We start from the raw sequence: 27,510 nt of genomic DNA on the forward strand, positions 1-27,510 counted from the left end.
TAGCAGGCTCTACCCACCATTAAAGGCCTGCTCCAGTGCAGGCGAGAGCCTTTAATAATGGAGCACGCCTTAAATGGGTAGCAGAGCCTACTCCTGAGGGCTCTAAGGCTGTTAGCACATTCCGCCTCTACAGGGCAGAATGTTCTAATTTGTATAACAAAGGCCTCATGGAGCCCAAGGGGTTTTAAATCCTCTCGGGCTCTGTGAGGCCTTTTTTAAACATTGGAATGTTGATGCTCTGGGCTTCTACCGGCCATTAGAAGCCTGGAGCACTCCATTGTTTCCAATGTTCCATTGAGGAAGAAATGTGTATTAGAAACCCCAAGAGGTCGTTTTGAAGTTACATGTGCATTGTTCAGCATACAATTAAACAAACAATGCTCAAATAATTCATTTTCCTAGTTCCAGCAGACTATGCTCTTTTACTGACTGCCATCATCTGCCCTCCACCCATCAGGGTGAACGCAGTGATAAGAGTAGTTGTCTTTTCTTCAGAAGCCATACAACAGCATGGGCATAACTTCTTCTTTGACCTCTGCTGGCACAGGCAGCCAGGGCCAAATGGTATACTCTGCATTTACAAAAGTGAGCATGTGCACTGCTCAGCCATTCAGTGTGGGCGCAATGAGGTTTTGCAGTGCCCCCGTAGGTGCCTCAGTGGGTTCTGCTGCTCAGAGTTTGACTCCCACAGCTGAGAGAATCGGACAGATTTAGCAGAAAGTTCCCAATGCTGTAAGAGCTTCTGTGGCATAGTAAGCAACGGGGCTAAAAAATGTTCAGATTGGGGTGCTGTCATCAACATTCTATCACTAAATTCCTAGGGATTTTAAAAAATCCAACCATCACACAAAGAACAAGTGTTGCAAATGAGCCACACCAATTCAGCAGGAGAGTCGGAAGGGGGTAGTATGTAACTGGTATTGCATTTAGGAGCACACTGTTAGAAATATATTCCTAAATCACGGTGTGGTAGCACACTGCCATTTACAGGCAGCACATTGCCTATTGAAATAAACTACATTAGTACATACATAAAGTTTTACTGCTAAAACTACACAGTGCACAAACAGTAATGTGTGAAAGTTGGGTTTTAGTGAATATTTGTCATTTGTGCATCACCAAATAAATTGTCCTGATTTGTTTTAGTCTTATTAAAATCTTTGTTTCCATCCCACTTCTGAATTAGAAAAAACGCTTATGTGGTGACTTCAATTCAATTCAAATGAACTTTATTCGGTTATTAAAAAATAAGCATAAAAGCACAGTTAAAATATTACACCAAATTTCCACAAATTTTTACAGTAAATGGCTAAAAAATCAATAGATGCAGATAAAAAACTTAGTTAAGACATCACAATTGACTTACGACATCTAAAAACATTTTTTTTAAACGCGGTTACAGAGGCAATAACATAAACGTTGTCCAAATACTGCAAAGCCAGAAATGCTGGTCGACATTGTCTCAGACCCAGTTTTTTAAGAACAGGAATAATCCATGTTTTCCTAGGCTTCGAATAAAATGTGCAGAAAAACATAATATGAATAGATGACTGGGCTGATATATCGTCACATGGACAATTACAGAGTATTCTAGACCAATCATTTACCTCTGGGAAACTCAAAGATCGATGCAGAATGTCTAGTCTAAATCGTGTCAACAGAAACCTGTCATAATCCCTAGTAGTTAACAGAATATATGGTTGGGCATTTATCGAAGTCAAGGTAAGATGGTGTGCTACCACGGAAGTCTTGGCCATCTCGCTTGAAAATCTGACTTCATTCATGTATAGCAAGCAAATATTTTTAAGATCCTTCCTTGATACCCTACACATAGTGGGTGGGTCATTATAATATCCAGCATGGCCTATTTGAATCAAGAAAGATTTGACGTATTTCAACCATCTTATATGTTTAGTCCCATCAATACCCAATGCATCCTTTAAAACTTGGCGATTAAAAGCAGATTCTTCGGTCATCCAAACCCTATGCCACAAGAGAACAGGCTGTATCTTAATCACATCCCCGATATACGGCAGACCCAATTCAGTGTGACAAATAAAAGTTGACGTCCTCTCTGGTACTGCTAAAAGATACCTGAGGAAGATGTTTTCTGCCAATTGTAAAGAATTAACATTGGCGTATCCCCAGACACCAGCCCCATAAGTGACGATCGCCACACATGAAGCTCTATAGATTCGTAGCAGTTCACCCAGAGAGCGTCTACGCAATTTCCAACTGAAATTGGTTAGGGCCATCAGTGATTTGCTGAACAACAACCTTCTTTCTTTAATGGCCCTGCTCCAAGAACCTGACTGATCAAATAAAATCCCCAAGTATGAGAAGGTTTCCGTACACTCTATTGCCCTAGTATTAATATAGACAGAGTTTTTCTTTTTGATAGTCCCAATCCCACATTTCATAGAAAATGTTTTTGAGCAATTGATTGTGAGGCCCAGATTGGTCATGAAATCTGTAAAAGAAGTTACTACCCTTTGAAGAGCAACGGGAGTGCGTGCCATCAGGACCGCATCGTCAGCATAAAGGAGTGCAGGGATAGGTCGTGTGGCTACCATCGGTAGGTCCCTGCACTCCTTTACTAAGACACCTTCTAGATTATTTATATATAAAGAAAATAGGAATGGGGCAAGGACACAGCCTTGCCGTACTCCTCTAGAAACCCTAAAGTGCTTAGTGCAATCTCCCCCTTGTCCAAAACGAACCCTTGCCTTCGCTCCCGAGTATAACTGCCTTAAAAATAAAATAATGTGATTATCCACCCCCAGCCCCTCTAAAATCTGCCAAAGCTTTTCATGAACTACACAATCGAATGCTGAGGTTAAATCAACAAAAGTCAAGTACAGCTTTTCCTTTTTAGCTTTGATGTATTTGTCTAAAAGAATATGTAGATTTAAGCCCTGGTCGATTGTTCCTAAACCCTTACGGAAGCCATATTGCAGGTCGCTTAGAATAGAATGATCTTCAGCCCACGCATGTAATCTGTCCAAAACCACACGTTCAATGATTTTAACGGTAGAATCCAATGATGAAATTGGGCGATAGCAGGCCGGATTAGATCTGTCACCCTTTTTAAAAATAGGGACTATGGTAGATTCATACCAAGATGATAAAAACCCACAAGAACAACATGCATTAAAAAGTAACGTTAAAAGTGGGAATAGCTATCTCAATAGTGGCTTTAGGTTTGTCTGCCAGAAAGGGCGCATTAACCGCCTTCCAGAAGGCAGAGGAATCCCGATCAATGGATGCCTCATGCAAAGCATTCCAAGCTTCTTCTCTTAAAAGATTCCTCCTGACAGCCAGTGTCTTCTTGTAATTTCTTCTGGCTTCCCTAATAAGAACCTGATCCTTCACGATCGCCTTTAGTGTATATTTGAGGTGCGTGTAAGCCTTGGTGCAAGCCTTATCAAACCAGCCTTCTTGATGGTTCACCCTTTTTTTAGCATTAATCCAAAGAATGTCTTTTATTTGCGATGTAATAGTCAAAAAGTTGTCTATAATTACTAGTTGGGAGGAGTTTTCATTGAGGCAAGCTTGGAACATACAGTAGCACCTCTTCACTAACTTAGTAATAAAATCCTCCGGATCAACTTTTGCCCATTTCAATGCAAAACCATTTTGCCTGCTCAGGGTAATATTCATCAAGGGATGTATGTCTCTACCTTTAGTGTTAAGGTCTTTATAAGGTGCCATAATATCGATACTTATTGGGAAGTGGTCGCTTAAGGCAATATCGTGGGTAGTAAAACTCACAACACGGGAGGAGTGCCTGCTAGATATCAAAATATAGTCTATTGTTGAAAAGGCACCTCGTCCATTAAAAGTAGGGTTAAAAGGGACCTCGGTTATACAAAGACTGTTAGCAAACCCCATATCGCAGGAGAATACTATGTTATTCAAGAGGTCTCCATGTGTTATATGGGAAAAGTGCGGAGGACTAGTATCTATACCATGTGATAACCCACAGGTGCCCTTATCAGCATTTGGACATAAAGAGCAATTAAAGTTCCCCCCCCATATAACAAAAGCGTCTTTAGTTGTCTGTGTTTGTAAGTTGGTTAAGTCTTTATACAGAGATCTAAAAACTTCCTCCCGCAGTGCCACGGATACATTATTATAAAAGTTCACTATTGTCACAGATGATGTCTGACTTATATCCAGACTGACAATTTGGTAGTAGTTATTGGTAGTGACTAATGAGGCTTTCCTGATGTTAAGGTGGTTGCTAATATAGGTACATAGCCCCCCTTTAGCTCTACCATGGGTAGATCCAATTGCAGGGGTATGGAATGTTTTAAAACCACACAAATGAATTGGCTCTTCTACCCATGTTTCTTGTAAGCCTAGTATCTCGAATTTGCTTACAAAATCCACCCAGGCTTTATTTCCCACTTTTGATTTCATGCCAGCCACATTCCAAAATACTAACTTCCAATTATCATTTTTACCTGAACTGTCACTATTCCCCTCAATACCCTCAACAAACATTGGTACGTTAGCATTATGAGGCATGGGGGTATGCTCCAAAGCGGCTGCCTTCTCTGTATAGGTATCTTCCACCACTTCTATATCTGCTTGTGGTTCCCTGGGTAATTGCACTGTTTTTGTAACTTCAGAGCTCATCATCAATTGGCCCTTGGTGCAGCAATCCCTCACTCCCCCAGTAATTGTGCTTCGGGTCAAAACCCCCAAACCCAGTCAGTCAACACCCTCGAGATAATTAAGACTATCAAATCGGTTTTGAATTGGAATGTTAAACTGGCTTATGTAATGCGGGGTGGGATTCGGCGGGTTAAATCTAATGTTGTTCCTTTAGTGGCGGTTGATAGAAGTATCCTAAGGGGACGGCACTAATGTGTGAGTCACTCAAACAGTTAACACCAAGCCTGTTCAAAATCAGTCTCACTAATGTTGGTGATCTAAAATTCAATACGATACAATCTCCTGGAGATTTTTTAGGCCCTCTCCCTAACCATCCCACTCTCCTTACCATCTTAAACTCCTCAAATAGCTTCTCTGTCAATCCTGTCCTAGTGCCAAGCCACTGTAGGGATTTATTTCTCAAGTTCTCCCAGGATTCTTCCAGCTCGTGGGTCAATGTAGGAACATTAATTAACACCACTACATATGGTGTGGCTGCTGGTGGTAAATCAAGCAATGCAGCCTGTTGGTTCCCATGGGACGTAACCACGCAGTTAGCATTAGCTAAAGATGGAGTAAGGCTTGTCTTGGGCGCAATAGGTATTATAGGTATTGTGGCAGCTGGATGTACCTCAGGGTCGACACAACGGGGTTGTTTAGTTCCCAGAGAAGATGTATTACCAGGGGCATTATATCCAGCTGCCGCAGAGCCGGCATAGCTTGACTTGACACCAGTACTAGGATTCTCGTCATTCGCACTAGGGCCAGGCAATGTCATTCTATCAGATGGTAAAGGAAATAAAGTGTTCAGACATTTGACTAATTTGGCCTCCATTGAGTCTAATCTGGATGTCAAGTTGTTTAAACCTGCCCTAATAAACGTATCCAATGCATCCAGTTTGGCATTTAAATTTCCTACCTCGCACTGGGTGCGCATATTAGTGCTAATGACAGTCTTTTCCCAGTTTTCTGCTTTGGTAACTGTGGTACATTTTCCCCTTTTGGAATATCTTTTGCGGGTTGTAGATGAGGGCTTTTCGGGTAGGAGGCCTGGGAACTCAATGGTACTCTGACAAGAGTCCGGGTTCCTGGCACGCTTGTTTGGCGGTTGCTGTAATTGCTGCGATACATCGTGTTCCTGCTCACTACCCGACAAGTGGTCAGCAGTAATCACTATGCAGCCATTTCCACCCACAACACTAGACTGCAGTACGTTATTATCATGACCAGTTTTCTCTGCAGGACAGATCTCCCCCCCCCGGCTTTAAAGCCTCCTCAACTGTAGTGATCTGGCGTTCAATGGTGCCTACCGCTCCTGTAAGGTATGTGGGTAAGGTTTGGCGAGAATGCTCACCAGCATTAGTAGCTTTCTTGTTAGATGTACTCACTATTTTCCTTTTCCCCATAGTTGAACCGACACAAACAGGTCGTTACTATATAGAATAAAGTACCATTAAACAGCAGCACATTTACAAGAGCAGGATATTTAGATGGTTTACGCCAGAGTCCAAAGTAAAAATGCAAGTAAGAAACCCCCAACACAAGCCCCCTTACTAGTAAAACATATGTGTCAGAGATGTGGCCCAGCCCGGCCTCTGTCGGTCTATGACGGGCGTAGACGGGCCCGTCTTGGCCCGGTCTTCGCCCGGGCCGCGCCCCGCGCGCGTTCCCGCGCTGCGGGACCGCTGGTCAGTTTTTATCCGTCCTCCAGGGACCAGGGCTAAAGTGCGGCAGTACTTGACGGCTCCAGGGGCAGGCAGAAAGTATCCGAGCTCGATTTCGCGGTCTCCCGTGCAGCGGGACCGCTGGTCAGTTTTTATCCGTCCTCCAGGGACCAGGGCTAAAGTGCGGCAGTGCTTGACGGCTCCAGGGGCAGGCAGAAAGTATCCAAGCTCGATTTCGCGGTCTCCCGCGCTGCGGGACCGCTGGTCAGTTTTTATCCGTCCTCCAGGGACCAGGGCTAAAGTGCGGCAGTGCTTGACGGCTCCAGGGGCAGGCAGAAAGTATCCAAGCTCGATTTCGCGGTCTCCCGCGCTGCGGGACCGCTGGTCAGTTTTTATCCGTCCTCCAGGGACCAGGGCTAAAGTGCGGCAGTGCTTGACGGCTCCAGGGGCAGGCAGAAAGTATCCAAGCTCGATTTCGCGGTCTCCCGCGCTGCGGGACCGCTGGTCAGTTTTTATCCGTCCTCCAGGGACCAGGGCTAAAGTGCGGCAGTGCTCGACGGCTCCAGGGGCAGGCAGAAAGTATCCAAGCTCGATTTCGCGGTCTCCATAACTGTCTATTTATTTTAAAATATTTGTACAGTTCATTTATAGGTATTTGCAGTTTGATATTAAATTAACAGCAACTTGTCAGAAGACTAAACTGGCATTTGCCCTCCATCTTTGAACACACAGGAAATATGACAATACAAAACGTAAAGTCACCTTTAATGCTCATTCACATTTGGAACTCCAGCAGTTTGAGTGTGCTGCAATATCTCTGCTTTTAGATCAAAGGCCTATGATAGAAGAGGCCCTCTCACGGCTCAGAGGTCTTTTGCAGTTGGGCCCCCTCCCACCTCTAGACACCGTTGCATTGCAACGGCTGCACCATTGATACTTACGCCCATGCCTACCCCTTTATCTCACTCTTGCAGGTTCCTGCTTTCTCCCTTTTTGCTGTTTTTTTATCTTTCTCTTCCTCGCCTTTCGGCTTTATAATGTTCCCCTCTCTTGTGTTCGGTAAAAGTCTGATGCAGAAAAATAAGTGCCGCTCCCCCCAAAATAAAAGACATACAATTGATGGACGGAATGCAGAACAAATCAAAACATTCACCTCCAGTCAAGAGATCTGGGTTAAATCCATCATTCTTTTGCTCACCATGCCACCCCAGTTTAGACCTGGCCATATGCAAATCAGTCTTGACCCTGTGCCTCATCGGAACAGTCAAGCTTGAATTGCCAAGCCAGGTCCTCCCTGGTACGAAACCAAGCATCCTAGAACTGGTTTCGGGGCTTCACCCCTAATCATCCAGGATAGCTTGATTCCAGTGGCACAGTGAGCCCGGGACCCAAATCTGGACATACCCGGCACACTTAGGGTGAGGGAGCAAAAGACTCACAATTGGTGGACAGAATACAGAGCAAATCAAAACATTCACCCCCAGTCAAGAGATCTGGGTTAAATCCATCATTATTTTGCTCACCATGAACAAATTATACACTGGTCCCTGCTTACACACCTGCAAACTCACTAGCTTCAACACACACCGCCATTCAGTGCAGGGACAAAGCTACTCTTCATTCACTGCAGTGCTTCAGTCAACCTGTGCTCAGCAAGTCTACTCATACCGGTAGAAGCACACAGGAAAATGTGGCACAGGTCCACATTCCAGGACTACAGTAACTAGAAACGCATGTGATGAGCTAGATTCAATAAAGACACAATTAACTAATTCCTACTCGCCACTATGCCTCAGCCAAGATCAATGACTCATACCATGACTTCAGAGACAATGCCCCTAAGCATATTACAGGAATATATAACTCTGTCGAAACATAAGTCACCAGAGGGACAATTAATATCTCCCAGCCCTATATCTGCAAAGCTGTATATCAGGTCACCACTATACACAAACTCGATGTGGCATGACACATCATCTCCCATGCACAACACAGCAGATTGAAAAAATGGTGGCAGGCTTTTATGATTTCAGTGGCTTCCCCTTGCTGTGGGGGCAATACATTGCACAATCATCGTCTTCAAAAAGCTATGGAAGTGCCTGTTTTTCAACTTAACCTCTTCGGTATATACCACTCTCAGTATACAGTGGCATGTGACGCTAACCTATCTTTCACAACATCATTAAAATACTTCTCATGTTCAAGGCATGGCGCAGCCATTTTGGACTCCAGTCAAATCTAGTAAAAATGCCGAGACCAAGATATAAGAACCTTCTAAGACAGTCACCCTCACATACAGGGTACAGGTCATCTGCAGATTACTCCAGGGACTTTCTTCTATACCCCATAGAAGACAGTTAATGCATGTTGAAGACATGAACAGAGAAGATACCATAGGGTACATGTCTGCATGAGATACACCATTGAGTGGGCCATTGGGGTGCTCCAACAACAGTTCACCTGCCAGCATTAGGCTATGGTTATAAGAAAAGTAAAGCAAATGAAGACTTCACAACAAGGCTATCAGTAGATGACTCCCTGTCCTGGATAACCACAAAAACACTTGTCAGAGCCAACAGCCACTACTCAGGCGTGAAATGGTTAGACAACCACTGCAACACTCCACTCTTGGAAAGGCTTCTGAGCACATGCCTGTTATGTATAGCCAGTGATTTTAATCTTGCTGCACCACTATCGATATAACTCCTAATACCAGGTATCTGCAACACACCCTCCCCCTTTTAAAAGGGAATGCGGACTTATTAGCAACCCATGCACGTGCTTCTCTTGATGGACCATCTCAACTCTGACAATTCTTCAAATATGTTTCCTGGCGAGTATTTATGATATGGCAGCTGCCCATCTTCCCATTCCGCCATGATGGTGGATGTCTGTGCTTCCCCAACGCCCATCATCCATGCCCTTCTTTCTTCTGTCAGCAATTTGTTATTTCACTATTTCACTAGCAGTCTAATTGGCCAACATCCCACCACTGAAATGAAACTGTCCATAGTTGATAAAATGTAACCTTACATTTTATCCTAAGGGGTAGAGTGCCATATCTACAGAGATATAGCTCTCTCTTCCCCTCTTCCTAGAGCCTGCGCTAATTGCAACTGCCATGCACCAGGCACACACCTTAGCGTTATAGTGCTAGGGTGCATGTCTGAGTCTACCATAGGATTTGTACTGGAAGCGTACCCTTCCAATACAAAATACTATACTTAGACTCACTTTAAAGCTTTTCCTACTTGGTACGTGTGCTGCACAGTGCATCATGCATGAAAATTCAGAAAGGAAAGGAGAAATAAAAACATTTCCGCTTTTAAAAAACCTCCTTTCAAATGGCGTTAATGTTTGGCACTAAACCCTGTCTACTATTGTTTGTAGGTAGGGTTTGCATCAAAAGGCATGGATGGTTGAATGGGAACGCCCAAGTACCACCCATGTAACTCCCCCTTGGCGCTAAGTAACGCAAAGCAGTCCTTCACGCCTAAGAATCCAGCATGGCTGCCTAGCAAGGAATTACTAAAGAAACAATATTTGGTGGCTCAGTCCTCATTTTCATATCCGTCCTGGAGTCGCTTAACCATGGAGGTCATGGAGTTTAAACTGTCCGCCTCATACGAACAATATCTGGAGGCTATTACGATTCCCCAGGATAGGAAGCTGTACATGCAATTTAGATTTGGTTTACTCCCTGTGAATTCCCTTATAGCTTCCTGGCGTCAGCCATCCATTTTTTCACAATTTTGTCCAGACTGCCCCCTTGCTGTTGAATCAATTGGTCACATATTTTTTGCCTGCTCACTGAATCAGCGGGCGGGAGCCAAATGGCTTGTTTCCATTTGTAAACGTATTCAATGCCTCGAGGCACTGCACATTCTATAATCTGACTCTAGCTTACTGGTAGTCTGTGATGTAGCAAAGTTTCTTGGGGGCATATTATCAAGCCAGGCGATACAATTATCGCCGCTTTAGCTGCAGAAAACTGCCGCTAAAACGGCGATAATGGGCTTGATAATATGCTCTATGGAATTCCAATTGAAGCCCATGTTAAATGTGAAGGGCGTCTTACATGGGCTTCAATTGGAATTACATAGAGCATATTATCAAGCCGATTATCGCCGTTTTAGCGGCAGTTTTCTGCCGCTAAAGCGGCGATAATTTTATCACCTGGCTTGATAATATGCCCCCAAGTATTATGTGGGCAATTCGAAGGTCTGTGTTGAAATTGTAACATCATTATATTTGTCAATGTACAACACTTTTATGTACTTTTTATGATGTCTTAATTGTTTATTTAATCTCTGTGTAACTGTGAAAGTGGCCATTTTAACTGGTCCAGTCTTTTAGCGCTATTCTCATTACCAAGCCATCATGGCGGGCCATGCCATTTACATTTGTTTAGGGATAGTAAATTAAGTAAGTAATTCTTTTTTTATTGTTTTTGATTAATTAAAACCATTACAAAAATACACATTAATAAAAGTTATATATATTAAAACAGGTCGAATATGTTTCTAAAAACTAAAAAGTCTCCAGTGTAAAAAGTGCCCTTGTTCGGATTATGAGGAAGAGGTTCCAATATCTATGCTCACAGATTACAGTTACGTAGGCTAAAATCCTTATGTATGCTTTGCGTTTGCATGGGGTGCAGCTGATCCTTGCTTAGATTCTACTAATAACAGGAATTTTACTAGCTTCCCACTTAGCTGCGGGTCCTTGGGTTCGTAGCATGCAATCACAGTCTGTCTTCAAGTTTGAATCCCTCATTCATTAAAATGCGCTTTAAGTAGACCTATCCTTTCCTCTTTTACTTTGGTGCAGGAGCATATTAGGTGTTCCATGTCCTCAATACCGTTCCCGCATAGCCTGCATGAGTTTTCTTAATTCTCTCTCTGCCATGGAGAAAGGTGCGGTGTAGCTGGCAGGACTCCTAGCCTGTATTTTAAAAATTGTTCTTTGGTCTTGCTTGAGTACCCCAATTTGAAGTATGCCTGTGGCCCGAGTAGTTTGTAGCCGCTCAGTGTCATCCAGGCGTGGCTCCTACGGGCAAAGGCAGCTTTGTCTTCAGCAAAAGAGATCTTCTTGATTACCTTGTTTACTGCTTGCTTGAAGAGCGAGTGGGTAGTTTGGGTTTCTCATAGGTCAACTAATCTAGTAATGGCGAGTGAATCATCAAGTATTATCTAGCCGGCGAGATAGATGTGCTACACAGTTCTTGCCAGAGCTGATGGTTCAGTGTATTCCTGGGAGAGATCTTAATTTTGTGCCAACACTTGATCTAGGATCCTTGCCTTTCAAAAAGTTGTTTGGTTAGGCCAAACTCCAGTCGAATCTGTGCAGGTGAAATGTATGATGGGAGCTTGCTGATCCTGTTGTTTAGCTCTCTGTCTCATTTTATTCTCTTATCCAATTTTTAAGGAATGGAGTAATACTTTTAGCTGATCACCAATGTATTTTTTGTATGTACTTAATAACCCTGCATGTATGAATTTTATGCATTTGCACTTTTATGGTCTGAGGACCAAAATAACGTTTATGATGTTGATAATGACAACTTATCACTGGCTACAACGGATGTATGATGTAACAACGCGTACCATTACAAGGCGGTATGTTACATCGCGGTTTTAACAACGCAAGTCGTTACATCGACTTGCGTTGGAGGGCGCTGGACATAGGAATAGTGTGAATTACTATTCCAACTCCAGTCTACGTACAGTAGGGAAGGTGTTGGAAAGTAATTCACACTATTCCTTATCCTACAGCGCCCTCCAGTGCAAGTCGGTGTAACGACTTGCGTTGTTAAAACCACGATGTAACCATACCGCGTTGTAATGGTTGCGTGGTAAAGGATGTTTCCCGCTACAACTGCTAGCACCGGTCGCCTTGAATCTGAAAGGATGGGGCTGAGCAGTCATTTGTGCCTTCACATACTCATCCATTGTATCGGTTTATGAAGCTTCTTGTGCTATTTTAATCTGCATTTGTTTATGTCTAATACTTTGTAGAATTTACTTTGTAGATAGAGTTATTGCAATCCCATTATGTGCCTTAATATGAATTTAGTATGTCTAATAAACTATTTGTGAGAATAGTTTGTCGTTTTTCCATTCAAACAATATAAAGATGTCAAAAATGACGAGCACAGGGAGAGACACGTAACCATCACCCCACCTCTCTTAGTGTCCTAATCATTTTTTTCCCTCACCTCACACTCATTTGATGTTCAGCTGTTGTATCAGTTGTATGTCAGGATATTATAGCCAGAAATGATGTTTGACATGAATATTGTGTCCTAAATATCGTTTACAGAAATATTGTCCTATCGGATGTAAGTATTGTACTACTAACTGTGACTGGGTGATTTTGTTTGCAAATTATATTTAGGAGACTTTATTAATGTCAGTCAATATTCAGATTATGATGGTTAGTTGTATACCATTCTGATCAATCCCCCTTTGACTTGATTTTTGTAAACAATTTTATTGAGATCTTCATTTTATAAAAGCAAGAATGATTCAAAGGGCATGATTCACAAGGGTAAACTTGCACTTTTATGTAAGTTTACAATTTTTTGGGTATTCACAAACAACCAGAGTAATTTTACTAATAGTAATTTTATGACTGTGGAGACTACGCACTCGTTGCAGCTACACATCAAAGATAGGCCAGTCCTAACTTTTTATGTTTTGAGTTCTCCCCCATGACTGCGGGGTCTGCCCTGTCTTAAAATTATTATTAGTAAAATTAAACTTGTAGTTTGTGATTACCCAAAAATAGTAAATTTACACAAAAGTGAATTAGGTCCAAAGTATGTAATTTACGCATAATGGGTATGCCTGGCAGAGATGAGGCATTCTATTTTATTGTGACAGAGAGTCTGGCTAGCTAGGATGAAGGGCAGGTCTAGGAAACAGCTTGCTACTTTACCTGACTTAAGGTGCCTATACAGTCCCAATTTACAGTACTTCAGACTTTGGAGACTTGTGTGGACAATTGTGGATGTCGGTATAGTGCTAATCCAGTAGACATTCGCAACAGAGCACTCCCTGAGCATGTTTAATGTCTGCGTTGGGGTGGGGCAGCAAGGACAAGCAGACTTAGCAGTAGCATAGATTTGCCTTACTTGCGCGGGAGTTAGATAGCACAGTCAAGGATGTTGTGCTGGATGTACTAAAATCTGACGTTATGGGAAGCTTGTGAGGTTAGGAAAGTATCAGCTCCTATTCCTCTGGGTGAGAGGCTTGCCAATGTCAGATTCCCATTCATTGCAATGCTCCATCAGGGGAGCTGCTGGCTGATCTGGGATCAAGTGGTGAATGGAGTGTGAAGTTAGCAGCTTGGTGTCAGCGATACCCCAAATGGAGCCTCTTGCCACAATGGGGGATCTGTGAGCCAAGAACTGGACCTCTGGTAGGCTTCCTCTCTGGTCTGATACATTGTTGTCATGCACCACTTCCTTGCTTCTGTTTATTTATCAGCCAGGATAGCAGAAAGGGGTGAAAATAGACCAGGGGTTCCAACCCTTTCTGTTATGAGAGCTACTTATGATCAATAAAAACCATCCCAAGCTACTAATTAGTGTTGTAATAGTAATTACATGAGAAAATATTATACGAGTGTCCTCCCTATCTTAAATTGCCCACAGTGATCACCTCTGCAACAGGCAGCTTAGCCAGCAGTAATGTAAAAACATAACAGCCATATTTTAAATGCCCCTGGCACCAAGGTCATGCTATTAGTAATAAGACTCCCCAACGCCACCTGATCTATCACTCAAATATCAGCTTTAAATATATTTTGAAAATTCAACAATCAGCTTGTCAGTTCAGAAAATACACACATTCTTGTTTCAAGTGCACATTTTTTCAATTTTGCTATACATACATTAATTCTGTCAAGCAAAAGCTTCTAATTCAGTAGGCTGGACTGAACACAGGAGCGCTACTCCTAGGCAGCTGGAGAGCTACCAGTAGCTAACGAACTACTCATTGGAGTAGCCTGAAATAGACTATGATTGAGAAGAGCAAAAGTTCATGAATGTAATGCTTGAATTTATCTCAGCCATCAGTAGTTGCTCTAGGCCACATTCCTGTCCACTATTTCATTGGCCATTCTGCCAGTGCAGGCGGGGACCAACCATATGCAAGTACACTTAACTTATCCGGACAGTTCAGTGCAAATTACAAGGTCGAATCCCAATAAACCTCACACATTTTTCATCGTTATTGGGCCTCATCAGTGAGGTTCAGCTTAAGTCCTATTGCACAGCAATAGGACATAACCCTGCTATGTGTTTAGGTACTTATTTGAAACTTTTATATGTCTTCTGGCTACTTGAGATGGCTGACGTCACGAAGAGGTGACAACAGCGTGATCCTATGGAGGGGATCATTAGGAGTCTGATGGGTAAGGGAGAACTTTGTCTGCTGGTCTTCAGCCGCTGTCCTTTTATTGAATGTACTCTATGGGCTATTGCTGAAATAAGGAAAAGTGATGGATGGTATGCTTGAATTAAACACAGCTGCTGGTAGTTACTCTGGCCTAAATGGCAGTTATTGTTTTGCTCAATATGCCACTGCTGTGAAGGGTCTGTGGCTCAGTGGACTGATGCATGCACTCCAGGGATCTGTGTTCAAGCTGATGGTCACAGGCACCACAGGTCCAGGTGAGTCCACTCAGTTTTCCATCCTTGAAAATTCAATAAAATGAGTACCATTTAGTTGGGTAACAGTGAAAATGGGTTAATCACTGTGGCTTTGCAAATAACAAATCATATGCAGATACGTTTTAACTTAGCCCCGAAAGGAAATGTCCAGCCTGAGCTGCAAGACTTTATAGAGTCAGGGGAAGATTTACAAGCCCCTTTTGTAATGTTTGCGCCGCTGTTGCGTCACTTATCATGACGCAGCAGCAGCGTAAAAATGCGGCCCATTTACAACGTGATGCATCTAGGGAGATACGTCACGTTGTAAAGCCCTGTGTCACATTAAACCTGCGTCAGCGATAATGTATGCAGGGTGGGCGTTCCAACACAAAAAAGCCTCGTAGAAGTGACGCAGTGAAATCTACAAGATTTCACTGCGCCACTTCTAGAACGCCACTGCGTCAAATTCTTACACCTGCTTGAAGCAGGCGTAAGGAGTGACGCAGCACAATGAGGATAGGCCTCCGCCTGCATTGCTGGAGTTGCGTCGTGCTTGCGACACCACTCCAGCAATGTGTGACTTTTGCGTTAACAGATGCGTCAGAATTTCCGACGCATCTGTCAATCCTTGCGCCATGGTGCACCGTATTGTAAATACGGCGCATCCATAGTGGCGCAAGAGTTTCTAATGGTGGCGCAGGGAAAGTGACGCATCTTTACAGATGTGTCACTTTCTTGTAAATCTGCCCCTCAATATGGAAATGCAACCAACTCCAAACATGTTTTACCTTGTGCTAGAAGCAACCTAAGCCCAATGACACAACCAGCAAAGATCTATATGACTGGGCGTACCCATTTCACTCAGAGTAATTACCAAGGAGTCAGATTACTTAAAGACTTTCTATCCATCACTGTTTTGCTAGCTCATAAATAGTATGGAAAGGAGGGGAAGACTATCTCCAGTCTGGTGCGTTTAACAGAAGGAGGTGGCAGGACAGGATGTGCATGGAGAGAGTGCATGGAATACTCTATTCTCACAGTCATGCCTTGCCCTTCTCCCTCCAGGTCTGTTTATCTGTTCTACTTTTCACCTCATTCCACATAGGAAAGCAAGCATTGACAAAACCATTAATTGACTGTAGGACCTATTGTCTTTGCCAATGGTTTTTAGCCAAACTGCTAATGAATAAAATGTAAAGCATTTGCTTTAACGCCAATGGCCATATAATTGTTTAGGTGCATATAACACATATACAAGCGCCAAAAAAATGACGCGCTTTTTTTTTCTCTTCTTTTTACCTAATTGAACCGGTAAGTAAAAACAAAAAAGAGTGATTTTTTTTTTTTAAAGCAAAGGGGGCATGCAACATGGGAGGAGGGTTGGGGGCAGAAGCAGCATGGAGGGCATGGGCGAGAGAAAACAAACAGGTGAGAGAAAACAAACGGACGAGAGAGAGAAACGTGCAGATGAGGAAGAGTACACAGGTGAGACAAAGGAACATGGAGCATGGCAGGGCTGAGAGAAGCAGAAAAGGGATACAGCTAGAAAACACATTAACACTTGTGGAATGCTCCAAAAAAATGTGAAAAGTAGTGCTTGGAAAGAGAGTAGTGGTCCAGGGAAAGGACAAACACAGGAAGAGGAAGAAAAGCCCAAACAAGCTTACGAATAAGAAGCAAGCAAATGAGAGTGACAATAAAGCCAACAAATGGTAAGCTATGGGCGGGCTCTAAGCCCACTGTAAACTAACATTACATCTCGCAATAGACAGTGCATTCACTGTCCACTAAGCAATACCTAAAGAGGAACATGGTTATTAAGATTGATTACATTTTCATGGTGCACAATTATGTAAAAAATATAAGTGAATTTTACACAATGAACTTCTTGCCTAATGTATTTCTAGTTGGCTTTGTTGTCAGTGACTTACCTTTCATTGTAGACAGTACATTAACATGGTCTTCTAGGTACAAACAGGGAAATATATAGGTTGGTAAATAACGCACCGAAAAATAACGCATTTGTAAACTTTACATATTGTAAACAGGGTCTTGAAACCCTCAGATATTTATTGTACATTTTGTAACAAAAAACAAAATGGAATCATGTAGGCAATTTCATCAGCCAGTTGCATAAGTTACAACTTTGGTGTAACTCTACAAGGGGTGCTTACCCACCTACGGGTGACATGGGTGAACTCGGTTCAATGCACCAGCGATGAATGCCAAAGACAAGTTATTGTAGCCCAACAAACACTATTCAATGTATAATTGATATAGAATGTTAGACTTGTCAGCCGTTGGGTGACCTTCCACCAATCTTTTTGCCTCCACAATCTTTTTGTTTGCTTTAGGACTCTGAGCACTTTACCACTGATAATCAGTGCTAAAGTGCATGTCCTTCTTCCCTAAACATGTGTGTAATTGGTGTATACCTGATTGACATATTTAATTTACTTATAAGTCCCTTGTAAGGTGGTATACCATATACCCAGGACATGTAAATTAAATGTTACTAGTGGGCCTGCAGCACTGATTGAGCCGCCCACAGAAGTAGCCTTTTAAACCTGTCCCAGGCCAGCCACTGCAGTGCCTATGTTTGCAGTTTACCCATAAGCTAGGCCCTAGGTAGCCCTAAGAGCAGGGTGCTGTGTAAGTAAGAGGGAGGACATGTAATTTTATGTTTTGCATGTACTGGTAGTGATAAATAGCCTCTTTCGTTTTTCACTACTGTGAGGCCTACAGCTCTCATAGGTTAGCATGGGGAATTCCTTAATCCACTTTTAAACTGTAATTCCTGATTACAGAGGTGTAGCCTTTTCATGTTTAGTATGTTTGGAATGGTATTGATAAATCCTACTTACTGGTGAAGTTGGATTTAACACTGCTATTTTAAATATGGCACTTTTAGAAAATGGGATAGTTCTCTGCAGTTACTGCTCTGTGTCCCTGACAACCTGTCTCTAATACACGTCTGGGGTGGGTGACAGCTACACCTTGTGCATTTCCTCTAGACAGCCACAACACAGGAAGATGTGTCTGGATACGCATCTACATACATCTGCATTCTAATGGCCTTGCCTGGGCAGTATGGAAGGGAGGGGCTAACACTTCACTTGAATAGGCGGTGTGCTGCCCCCAAACAAAGGGTGGATCTACCCCCCATAGATAGCCTGGCAGACAGGACAGAGCTGAAAGGGGAACCTGTGCATTTCAGTGAGCTGCTTTGACGTCACCCCCTACATCAAAAGCACTTTTGCGTATAAGTACTGGGTCCCTGACCTCCTAAAACCAAACACTTCTGGATCTTAAACTGAACCTTTGTCAGAAGGACTGCTGTGCTGCTGAAAGGACTCATCTTTGGAATGCAGACTTGGAAGGCCCGCTTTTCTCGTGTGTTGCCCTGTTGCTTATTGCTCTCTGACTCTGTTGTGGGAGATCTGTAGTCTGCCTTCCCTCCAAATGATCTCCAAGGGCTTTTTGACTTGCCTCCTGTTGCTTGAAACTCAGGGAAATCAAAGTCTCTACCCATGCTCCTGTGCCAGGCTCACTGGAAGTGGCCCAGATACTTGCAACATGGATTTTGTCGCATCTCCTGTCTGTGGGTAACAGAACCCGTGCATCGACCAGGTTGCGTGAGTAAAATCTATGCATCGCATCGAAACCAGTGCTTTGTCTACATAGATTGACTCATTGGACAGGCTATCGCCACCGCAGAAGCTTGGTGAGATTCATGCATCCCCTCAAATGCGTGGCAGAATCCGGAGCATCGCTCAATGCCTCTCAACTCCGACACCTATCTGTGGAACTGATGCATCGCCTTCACACTGCATGAAGAATATCGACCCATCTTCTTGCTTGCGCTCAGGAGAGGTACTTTGTTCACAAGGGCCTGCGTGAGTCCTATAGCCGGCCTGCACTTCTACGAGGTCGGCCTAAACTTTGACTTTGCCCTGGCCCTGTGCAACCTAAAGTAACCTTTCAGTGCTAACTGCTTCTATGCACCTTACTGCATTTTTTTTAAATTCAGTATCTTGATTTGTAGGAACCTGGGGTCACCAGGCCCTATGGGCGGTAACCTGGCGCGAGCCGGTCGGGCAACCAGAGGGCTATGTGTTATGCAACCATACACCACACACTCCTCATGGACTAGGGACACACACAATAAGTGACGCCACACCGTTTAAATTATGCAAATACTTCAAGTTTATCCAAGTATAGCTGGTCAGTTGCAGTTCAGGAAGTAACAAGGCGATACATGCATCATAATACCATCCATCAGTAAATACGGCAATCTTGGCGATATTTATGCAGTGCCTAACCTCATTCAGATACCCACGGCAGTTGGCTAAGTGCGGGTGATTATAGCGCTGTGCGCGCTAAGTGAGGCCTTTCCCTGAACAGGCCGTCTAACACAGCACGATACTCGTAATGGGTGACATCGGGGACATTAACATGGAGCCTGTAGAACTGAGCGCTCCTCGTAATCGATGGCCCCTAATCCTGTGAAGCAAAGCATATAACCAAGCGCTATGCGCAATCATTTACCTGTGAATACATTTGAGCAGGGCATATACCACCACGCGCTACTCGCGATCATTAGCATATACTTTCGAGCAGAGCATCTAACATACCACGCTACTCGTGATCCTTAGCATGTAAGTACTTTCAAGCAGAGCATATAACATAACACGCTACTCGTGATCATCAGCAGGTAAATACTTTCGAGCCGAGCATATAACATAACACGCTACCCGCAGTCATCGGCCGGTAAATACTTTCGAGCAGAGCATATAACATAACACGCTACTCGCAGTCCCGGTCTCTCCGGCTGGAGAAGCGGAGTCGGTGGTGTGGAGCGCCACACGAGGGTAATGTCAGTCCGTACTTGGGACGGCTTCCAGCGGGGAGGGTTACCGGACTTGAGGAGCGGGTCCTTATGCTCCGGTGCAGTTCACAGAGCACCGCGCTCAGTATCGTGGAAGGGGGGCATGGACAGGATCCCTCGGCGGGGTCTCTCCGTCGCGCAGGCAGGGTAGGGGACTCCCACGGAGGGGACAACCCGGGCCAAGTGCGGTGTGGTTCCCAGACCAGCAGGGGGCGCACCAGGGGGGATCTCGGCCTCCGGGCTTACCTCCGTTTCGGCGTCAGCTGGCGTCTGTCCTCACGACGATGGGGTAACTCGGCCCGACCTTGCGCACCTCCTCACACGGCTGCGACGGCAGCGGCGGGGCCCCGGGCTTCTCCTGGGCCGCGCGACACAGCAGGGCACTTCTCCAGGCCTCCAGGCCGCAGCGGTGAGTGCGCTGGCTTCATCGTCGCAGGGGGGGCTCAAATTAAGGATGGGGATATGGTGCTCAGCGGAGCACGCTGCCGGGGGTCCCAGACCAGGGCAGGAAGCGCGGGGGTCACAGCGCTAGTACCTGGTCGATCCCCGGGGGCTTGACAATCGATTTAGTAAATAGTTCACTAAGTTAGCTTGGACATGCAGTCTCAGCTCTGGCATTCAAGGCTTACAGCTCGCTCTTGTCATGCAGTCTCGGTTCTTGCAGTTAGGTTTCAATTCTCAGTTGACAGATGAAGTCTTGTGGCGCAGATGTATCTGGCGCCCTTAAGGGATTCTGTTACTGGGGGTAGGAATGGAGAGGGCGACTAGATCCTTCCTAGTCAGACTGGCAGAGTGTCTCTGGGTCCTCCTACTACTGGGCAAGATCAGTGGGATTCACAGGGCACCTCACTCACTTAAGAGGCAGTACCTAAATCCTGTCACTCTCAGAGGCATAAGTCCCTGGCTAGGCCCTACCGCCTACACTCCTGGTGGATTCTTCCAGCTCTGCTTCACCCCAATGGCCAACTCACCACAAAAGTTTCCCTCCCACTCTTAAGTAGCCCTAGGTCAGGTGACCTCTACCAAGGCGGCAAAAGTAAAACCCCACCTCCCTTCTAGAAGGTTCCAGCATCTTCCAGGAGCTTCCCCACTCTACCTATGGGACAAAAAGGCGGGCTGGTGTCGCAACATTGTTGTGGGTCCCAGCCAGCTCCTGGCAGCTAGGGTGCTACTATGAAAAACGACCACCCTGCAGTAGCAGGGGTCGGTGGCAGCCATCTTGGGAGAAGGGAGCACCTGCACCTTAACACTGATTGGCAATGAAAAGGCGCCCGGAGACCTAGTCCAACATAAAAATGAGGGTGGAAAAAATGAGGCACGATACAAAAATAGAAGGGGAGACCACCCTAGGGCTGACAGGTCCAACATGATTTCTATGCATTAACTATTTATTTTTTTGGTCTTGTTTTCTTTATAATGTAATAACCTATTTTTATAAACTGGTGAGGAGTCTTTTTTGAGGTGTATTCACTGCGTTACTGTGTGAGGATGTTGCAAAAATACTTTACACATTGCCTCTTTAGATAAGCCTGACTGCTCTGTGCCAAGCTACTAGAGGGTGAGCACAATTTATCTTTTATTGTGTATCTAGCTTACCCTGAATAGGATTGTGGCTTTTGCTTGGACAGGATGCATATGATTACCAACTATAAACCCAATTTCTAACTAAGAGGCATTGCTTTTGGTTTACTAACAGTCACATAAAGGGATCATGGGCACTGTGGAAACAGCAGCACACCTTATTTCATTATTCACAGAGTCACATACACAGTACTAAGAAGAACGAACACGTTTAAGTTTAAAGTATTTATCACTACACAGGAACAATCTGTTTCTCAGTACATCTAAAACAACTACACAGAATATTATAAAAAATAGCAATGAAACATGTTATAAATAATGAGAACAAAAACAAACATTTCTAGCATTGTTAAAATGTCAATTAAATGTAATCTAGAACCTAACACCCTAATGCCTACTTCTATGTGCAATACTATGAGAGTATGAAAGACAGAGAAACTTGCAGGGAGAAAAGAAGCACTGAATACTCTGTTGACAGCAAAGGCTGTCTTTATCAGCACAGGCATGTAGACAGTGTTCCCAATGAAGGTCAAACACCAACTGCGGTAGCAGTCAGTCAGTCTTCCTCCAGGACTTGGCTTTATAAGCTTTGGGCTTGAGGCGATATGCATCATCTGCGAAGTGTGAAGTACGCTGACAGCAGGTGCGACTGATGGAGCAGGGTTTTCCGTAAATAAAACCTACTCGGATTAAACTTCCCATTGTCGGAAAATAATTAACAAGTTTTGAAATTAACCGATAAAGTGTTACTAGATAATTTAGAAGTGGAAAAAATGACAAAGGGTTTAAGTAGGCCATAAATGATTCCTTTATGAAAAGTTTTTAAAAAGTGAACAATGAGATTTTCCTCGAGCAAATGTGAAAAGAAAACACGTGTTTGATTTAACGTTTAACTGAACAATAGTAATTACATAGAATAATAGTATCATTAAGGGGGGGAACAACCTTTACAACGAAACTTTGACAACGCGTGCAGTTACATCGCGGATTTTACAACGAACGCGATGTAACCACGCGATGCCATTACAACGCAAGTCTTTACATCGACTTGCGCTAGATGGCGTGCTAACATTACAAATAGTGTAGTTTACTATCCCAACACCTTCCCTACTGTTAAGTGGACTGGAGTTGGAATAGTAAATTACGCTTTCTAATGTTAGCACGCCATCTAGCGCAAGTCGATGTAAAGACTTGCGTTGTAATGGCATCGCGTGGTTACATCGCGTTCATTGTAAAAACCGTGATGTAACTGCACGCGTTGTAAACACACGCGTTGTTACGTCATACATCCCATTAAGGGAGATGTCATCATATATAGACAGTGGATTAAGGATTAGAAGGCCTAACCACCCTCCCCTTGGTGAAAAGAAGTATTATTATATAATATAAGATCTCTGGGCTTTGTCCGCATACCCCATGCCTTAGTGCCTAGATGGTATATCTACATTCTAGAAACCGCATGGCTCTTCTCCCTGGAAAGCTCCCTCTCCAAGTGTGTGTTACCTAAACATGCATACCCATAATATCAATGTACGAGCTTCCAGCAGCAGCTGTGTTAGGATGTTTTGTCTAGGTGCTAGGGACTGACCAGAACAGGGGGGGTATTGTTTATCGACCTCGTTCACAGTGTTCAGACTAAACTCTAGGAACACGCAGAGAACAAACAAAGCAGACGGTTCTCCTGTGAAAGGCATAAACAAAGGCTTGTAAAAATAAAACCATGCAGTAATGCGCACAAAAGCAGCATCAATCAATCAATCAATCATAGCATTTATAAAGCGCACTACATACCCGTGAGGGTCTCAAGGCGCTGGGGGGGGGGCTGCTACTGTTCGAAGAGCCAAGTCTTGAGAAGTCTCCTGAAGGTTAGGAGATCTTCGGTCTGCCGCAGGTGGATGGCGAGGGTGTTCCATGTCTTGCTGGCGAGGTGGGAGAATGATCTGCCACCGGAGGTCACTCTTCGGATGCGGGGGACGGTGGCAAGGGCAAGGTCTGCGGAGCGGAGCTGGCGGTTGGGGGTGTAGAGGCTGAGACGGCTGTTGAGGCACGCTGGTCCGGTGTTGTGGAGTGCCTTGTGTGCGTGGGTGAGGAGTTTGAAGGTTATCCTCTTGTGGATGGGGAGCCGGTGCAGGTCTCTCAAGTGGGGTGTGATATGGCTGGCGGGGGATGTCGAGGATCAGGCGTGCCGAGGCGTTCTGGATGCGTTGGAGCCGTTTCAGGAATCTGGCTGGGGCTCCAGCGTAGAGGGTGTTTCCGTAGTCCAGTCTACTGCTGACGAGGGCCTGGGTGACCGTCCTTCTTGTTTCAGTGGGGATCCACTTGAAGATCCTGTGAAGCAAGCGGAGGGTGTTGAAGCAGGAGGAGGAGACGGCGTTGACCTGCTTCGTCATGGAGAGGGTGGAGTCGAGTATGACCCCTAGGTTTCGAGCATGGTCGGTGGGTGTAGGGGGTGCTCCTAGTGCAGTAGGCCACCAGGAGTTGTCCCAGGCCAAGGGGGTGGATCCGAGGATGAGGACCTCTGTCTTGTCCGAGTTCAGTCGGCTGTTTCTCATCCAGTCGGCGATGGCCTTCATTCCTTCGTGGAGGTTGGTTTTGGCAGTGTGGGGGTCTTTGGTGAGGGAGAGGATCAGCTTGGTGTCATCGGCGTAGGAGATGATGTTGAGGTCATGTCGTCATGCGACGTGGGTGAGCGGTGCCATGTAGATGTTGAATAGCGTTGGACTGAGGGATGAGCCTTGGGGTACGCCGCAGATGATCTCGGTGGCTTCGGAGCGGAAGGGGGGGAGGCGGACGCTCTGTGTTCTGCCGAAGAGGAAGAAGGTGGTTCAGTCCAGGGCCTTCTCTTGGATTCCGGCGTAGTAGAGGCATGTTCGTAGTGTGCGGTGGCAGACCGTGTTGAAGGCGGCTGACAGGTCCAGGAGAATGAGGGCCGCGGTTTCTCCGTTGTCAAGCAGGGTCCTGATGTCATCAATGGCGGTGATGAGGGCAGTTTCGGTGCTGTGGTTGCTCCGGAATCCGGACTGGGACGGGTCCAGGATGCTGTTCTCCTTGAGGAAGCTGGCTAGTTGTTTGTTGATGGCGTTTTTGATGACCTTCGCTGGGAACGGGAGCAAGGAGATGGGTCGGAAGTTCTTGAGGACCTTGGGGTCCGCCTTGGGTGTCTTGAGTAAGGCGTTGATCTCTGCGTACTTCCAGCTCTCCGGGAAGGTCGCTGTCTTGAAGGAGATGTTGATGGTTTTCCGGAGATGGGGTGCGATGGTGCTGCTGGCTTTGTTGAAGATGTGGTGTGGGCAGGGGTCTTCTGGGGATCCGGAGTGGACAGTGTTCATGATCTTGATGGTGTCGTTATCGTTGATGTTGGTCCAGGCGAGCAGGTGGTTGGTGCGGGAGGTGGTTGTGGGGGCGGGAGTCTCAGCGGTTTCCAGGGTGGTGTCGGCATCGAAGCTGTCATGATGTCTGCGATCTTGCGATGGAAGAAGGTGGCCAGTGAGTCGCACAGGTCTTGCGATGGTGGGATGTCGTTGGTGTTGGAGCTGGGGTTGGAGAGTTCCTTTACGATGTTGAATATCTCTTTGCTGTTCTGTGCGTTGTAGTCTAGGCGGTCTTTGAAGTAGGTCCTTTTGGCCGATCTGATGGGGCTGGTGGTGTCGGCAGGTGGCGTTCTCGTGGGCTGTGTAGCTTTCTGGTGTTCGTTCATAGATCCAGTTTTTTTCGAGTTTTTGGCAAGTACGCTTGGAGGCCTGGAGGTTCTCAGTGAACCAGCTGGTTCTCTTGCTGTTGTGGGTGTTGAAGGGCTTCTTGAGCGGGGCGAGGGTGTTGGCGCAGTCATCGATCCATTGTCTGAGGCTGCCGGCTGCGGCATTGGGGTCGGTCGGGTCTGCGGGTGGGCTCTTGGTGAGGGCGGTGGTTAGCTGGTCCTCTGTGACTTTGCTCAAACGGCGGCGAGGCATCTGTTGGGTGCGGTGGTGTGTGGTGGGTTTCCGGAAGGTGAAGTGGATGCAGCAGTGGTCGGTGGTGTGGTTGAAGAAGACGTGGGAGCTTGCTGAGAAGATGGGGTCCAGTATGTGGCCGGCGGAGTGGGTGGGTGTTGTGACAAGTTGTCTGAGTCTGAGGTTGGCGAAGTTGTCGATCAGGGTGGAGGAGTTGGAATCATTGTTGTTCTCGAGGTGGAAGTTCAGGTCCCCGAGGAGGATGTAGTCCGTGGAGGCAAGGGTGTGTGTGCTGATGAAGTCGGCGATGGTGTCGCTGAACTGCGGTCGGGGTCTGGGGGTCTGTAGACGAGGGTACCTCTGAGGGTGGTGTTGGGGTCGGTGTGGATCTGGAAGTGCAGGTGTTCGGCGGTGCTGAGGGTGTTGTCGGTGTCTGTTGAGATTTTGAGAGTGTTCCTGTGGACGATGGCAATTCCTCCTCCTACTCCGTTGGTGCGGTCCTTGCAGGTGATCTTGTAGCCTTCCAGGATGGCTATGGGACGTCGGGTGCCGAGGAGGGTTCAGCCAGGTCTCCGTCAGGAAGGTGACGTCTGCGGAGGTAGAGTCGAGTAGGTCCCAGAGTTCAACGGCGTGTCTGCGGGCGGAGCGGGTGTTGAGAAGGATGCATCAGAGGAAGTTGGGTTCTTCGGTAGGTGGGTTGGCGGGCCGGATGCTGGTGAAGCTGCAGTTCCGGTAGGAGAAGGGTCCTTGGGTGCGCTTCAGGGTGGCCAGGCGGCAAGTGCATGATAGTTCAGTGTTGAGTGCATGGAGGTTGCTGGAGTCGTAGCAGAGGCGGGCATCGTGGCGTTCACGGGGGCCAGGGATCCTGGCGCTTGGCACGGTCCAGGCACTGATGGGCGCAGATGGGCTTGCCTTAGGCGCGCCTTCGGCGTGGTCACCCAGCAGGAGCCATATAGGAGGATGTGGGAGGGAGGAGCAGCTGGGAGGAGGAAGCGGAGCGGCGAATGGGAGAGCGAGGGGGCGGGGCCGCAGGGAGGCAGCGGCGGGAAGGGATGGGGATAACAGAAGGCAAGAGGGAACGGGGAAGAGGCACCACAAAGGGCAAAAGAGAATAGGCAAAAACGGCACAATACAGCACAATTAGCAGAAAACAGTCTGAACAGAGGCAGTAAATTACAACAAGCAGCACAATACCACAACCACGGTGACCAGGTCAAAATAAGGGGGATCAGAGCGAGCAGAGGAATGCGAGCGGGGGAAGGGGGAGCGGCAAACTCACGAAGCGGCAACAGCTGACACAGAGGCAGGCACACACAGGCGTAGCTGTGCTGCGAGGGGAGCGGCCTAACCTGCAAGCAGGGTCAAGGGTCGCTCCCTCTACCACGCAGCAGCCACCATGTAAGGGGATGCAGGAGGGAGGAGCAGCTGGGAGGCTGGAGCGGGGCGGCAAATGGGAGAGAGAGGGGGCAGGGAGGCAACGGCGGGAAGTGACGGGGATAACAGAAGTCAAGAGGGAACGGGGGAAGGGGAACCACAAGGGGCAAAAGAGAATAGGCAAAAACGGCACAATACAGCACAATAAGCAGAAAACAGTCTGAACAGAGGCAGTAAAATACAACAAGCAGCACAATACCACAATACGGTTACCAGGTCAACACAAGGGGGAGCAGTGCGAGCAGAGGAATGCGAGCGGGGGAAGGGGGAGCGGCGAACTCACAAAGTGGCAACAGCTGACACAGAGGCAGGCACATACAGGCGGAGCTGTGCTGCGAGGGGAGCGGCCTAACCTGCAAGCAGGGTCAAGGGTCGCTCCCTCTACCGTGCAGCGGCTGCCATATAAGGGGATGTGGGAGGGAGGAGCAGCTGGGAGGTGGGAGTGTGGCGGCGAATGGGAGAGCAAGGGGGCGGGCCGCAGGGAGGCAGCAGCGGGAAGGGACGGGGATAACAAAAGGCAAGAGGGAACGGGGAAAGGGCACCACAAGGGGCAAAAGAGAATAGGCAAAAACAGCACAATAAGCAGAAAAAAGTCTGAACAGAGGCAGTAAAATACAACAAGCAGCACAATACCACAATACGGTTACCAGGTCAACACAAGGGGGAGCAGCGCGAGCAGAGGAATGCAAGCGGGAAAGG

The sequence above is a fragment of the Triturus cristatus genome, chromosome 4_1 (assembly GCF_964204655.1).
Source record: "Triturus cristatus chromosome 4_1, aTriCri1.1, whole genome shotgun sequence".
Classification (NCBI taxonomy): Eukaryota; Metazoa; Chordata; class Amphibia; order Caudata; family Salamandridae; genus Triturus; species Triturus cristatus.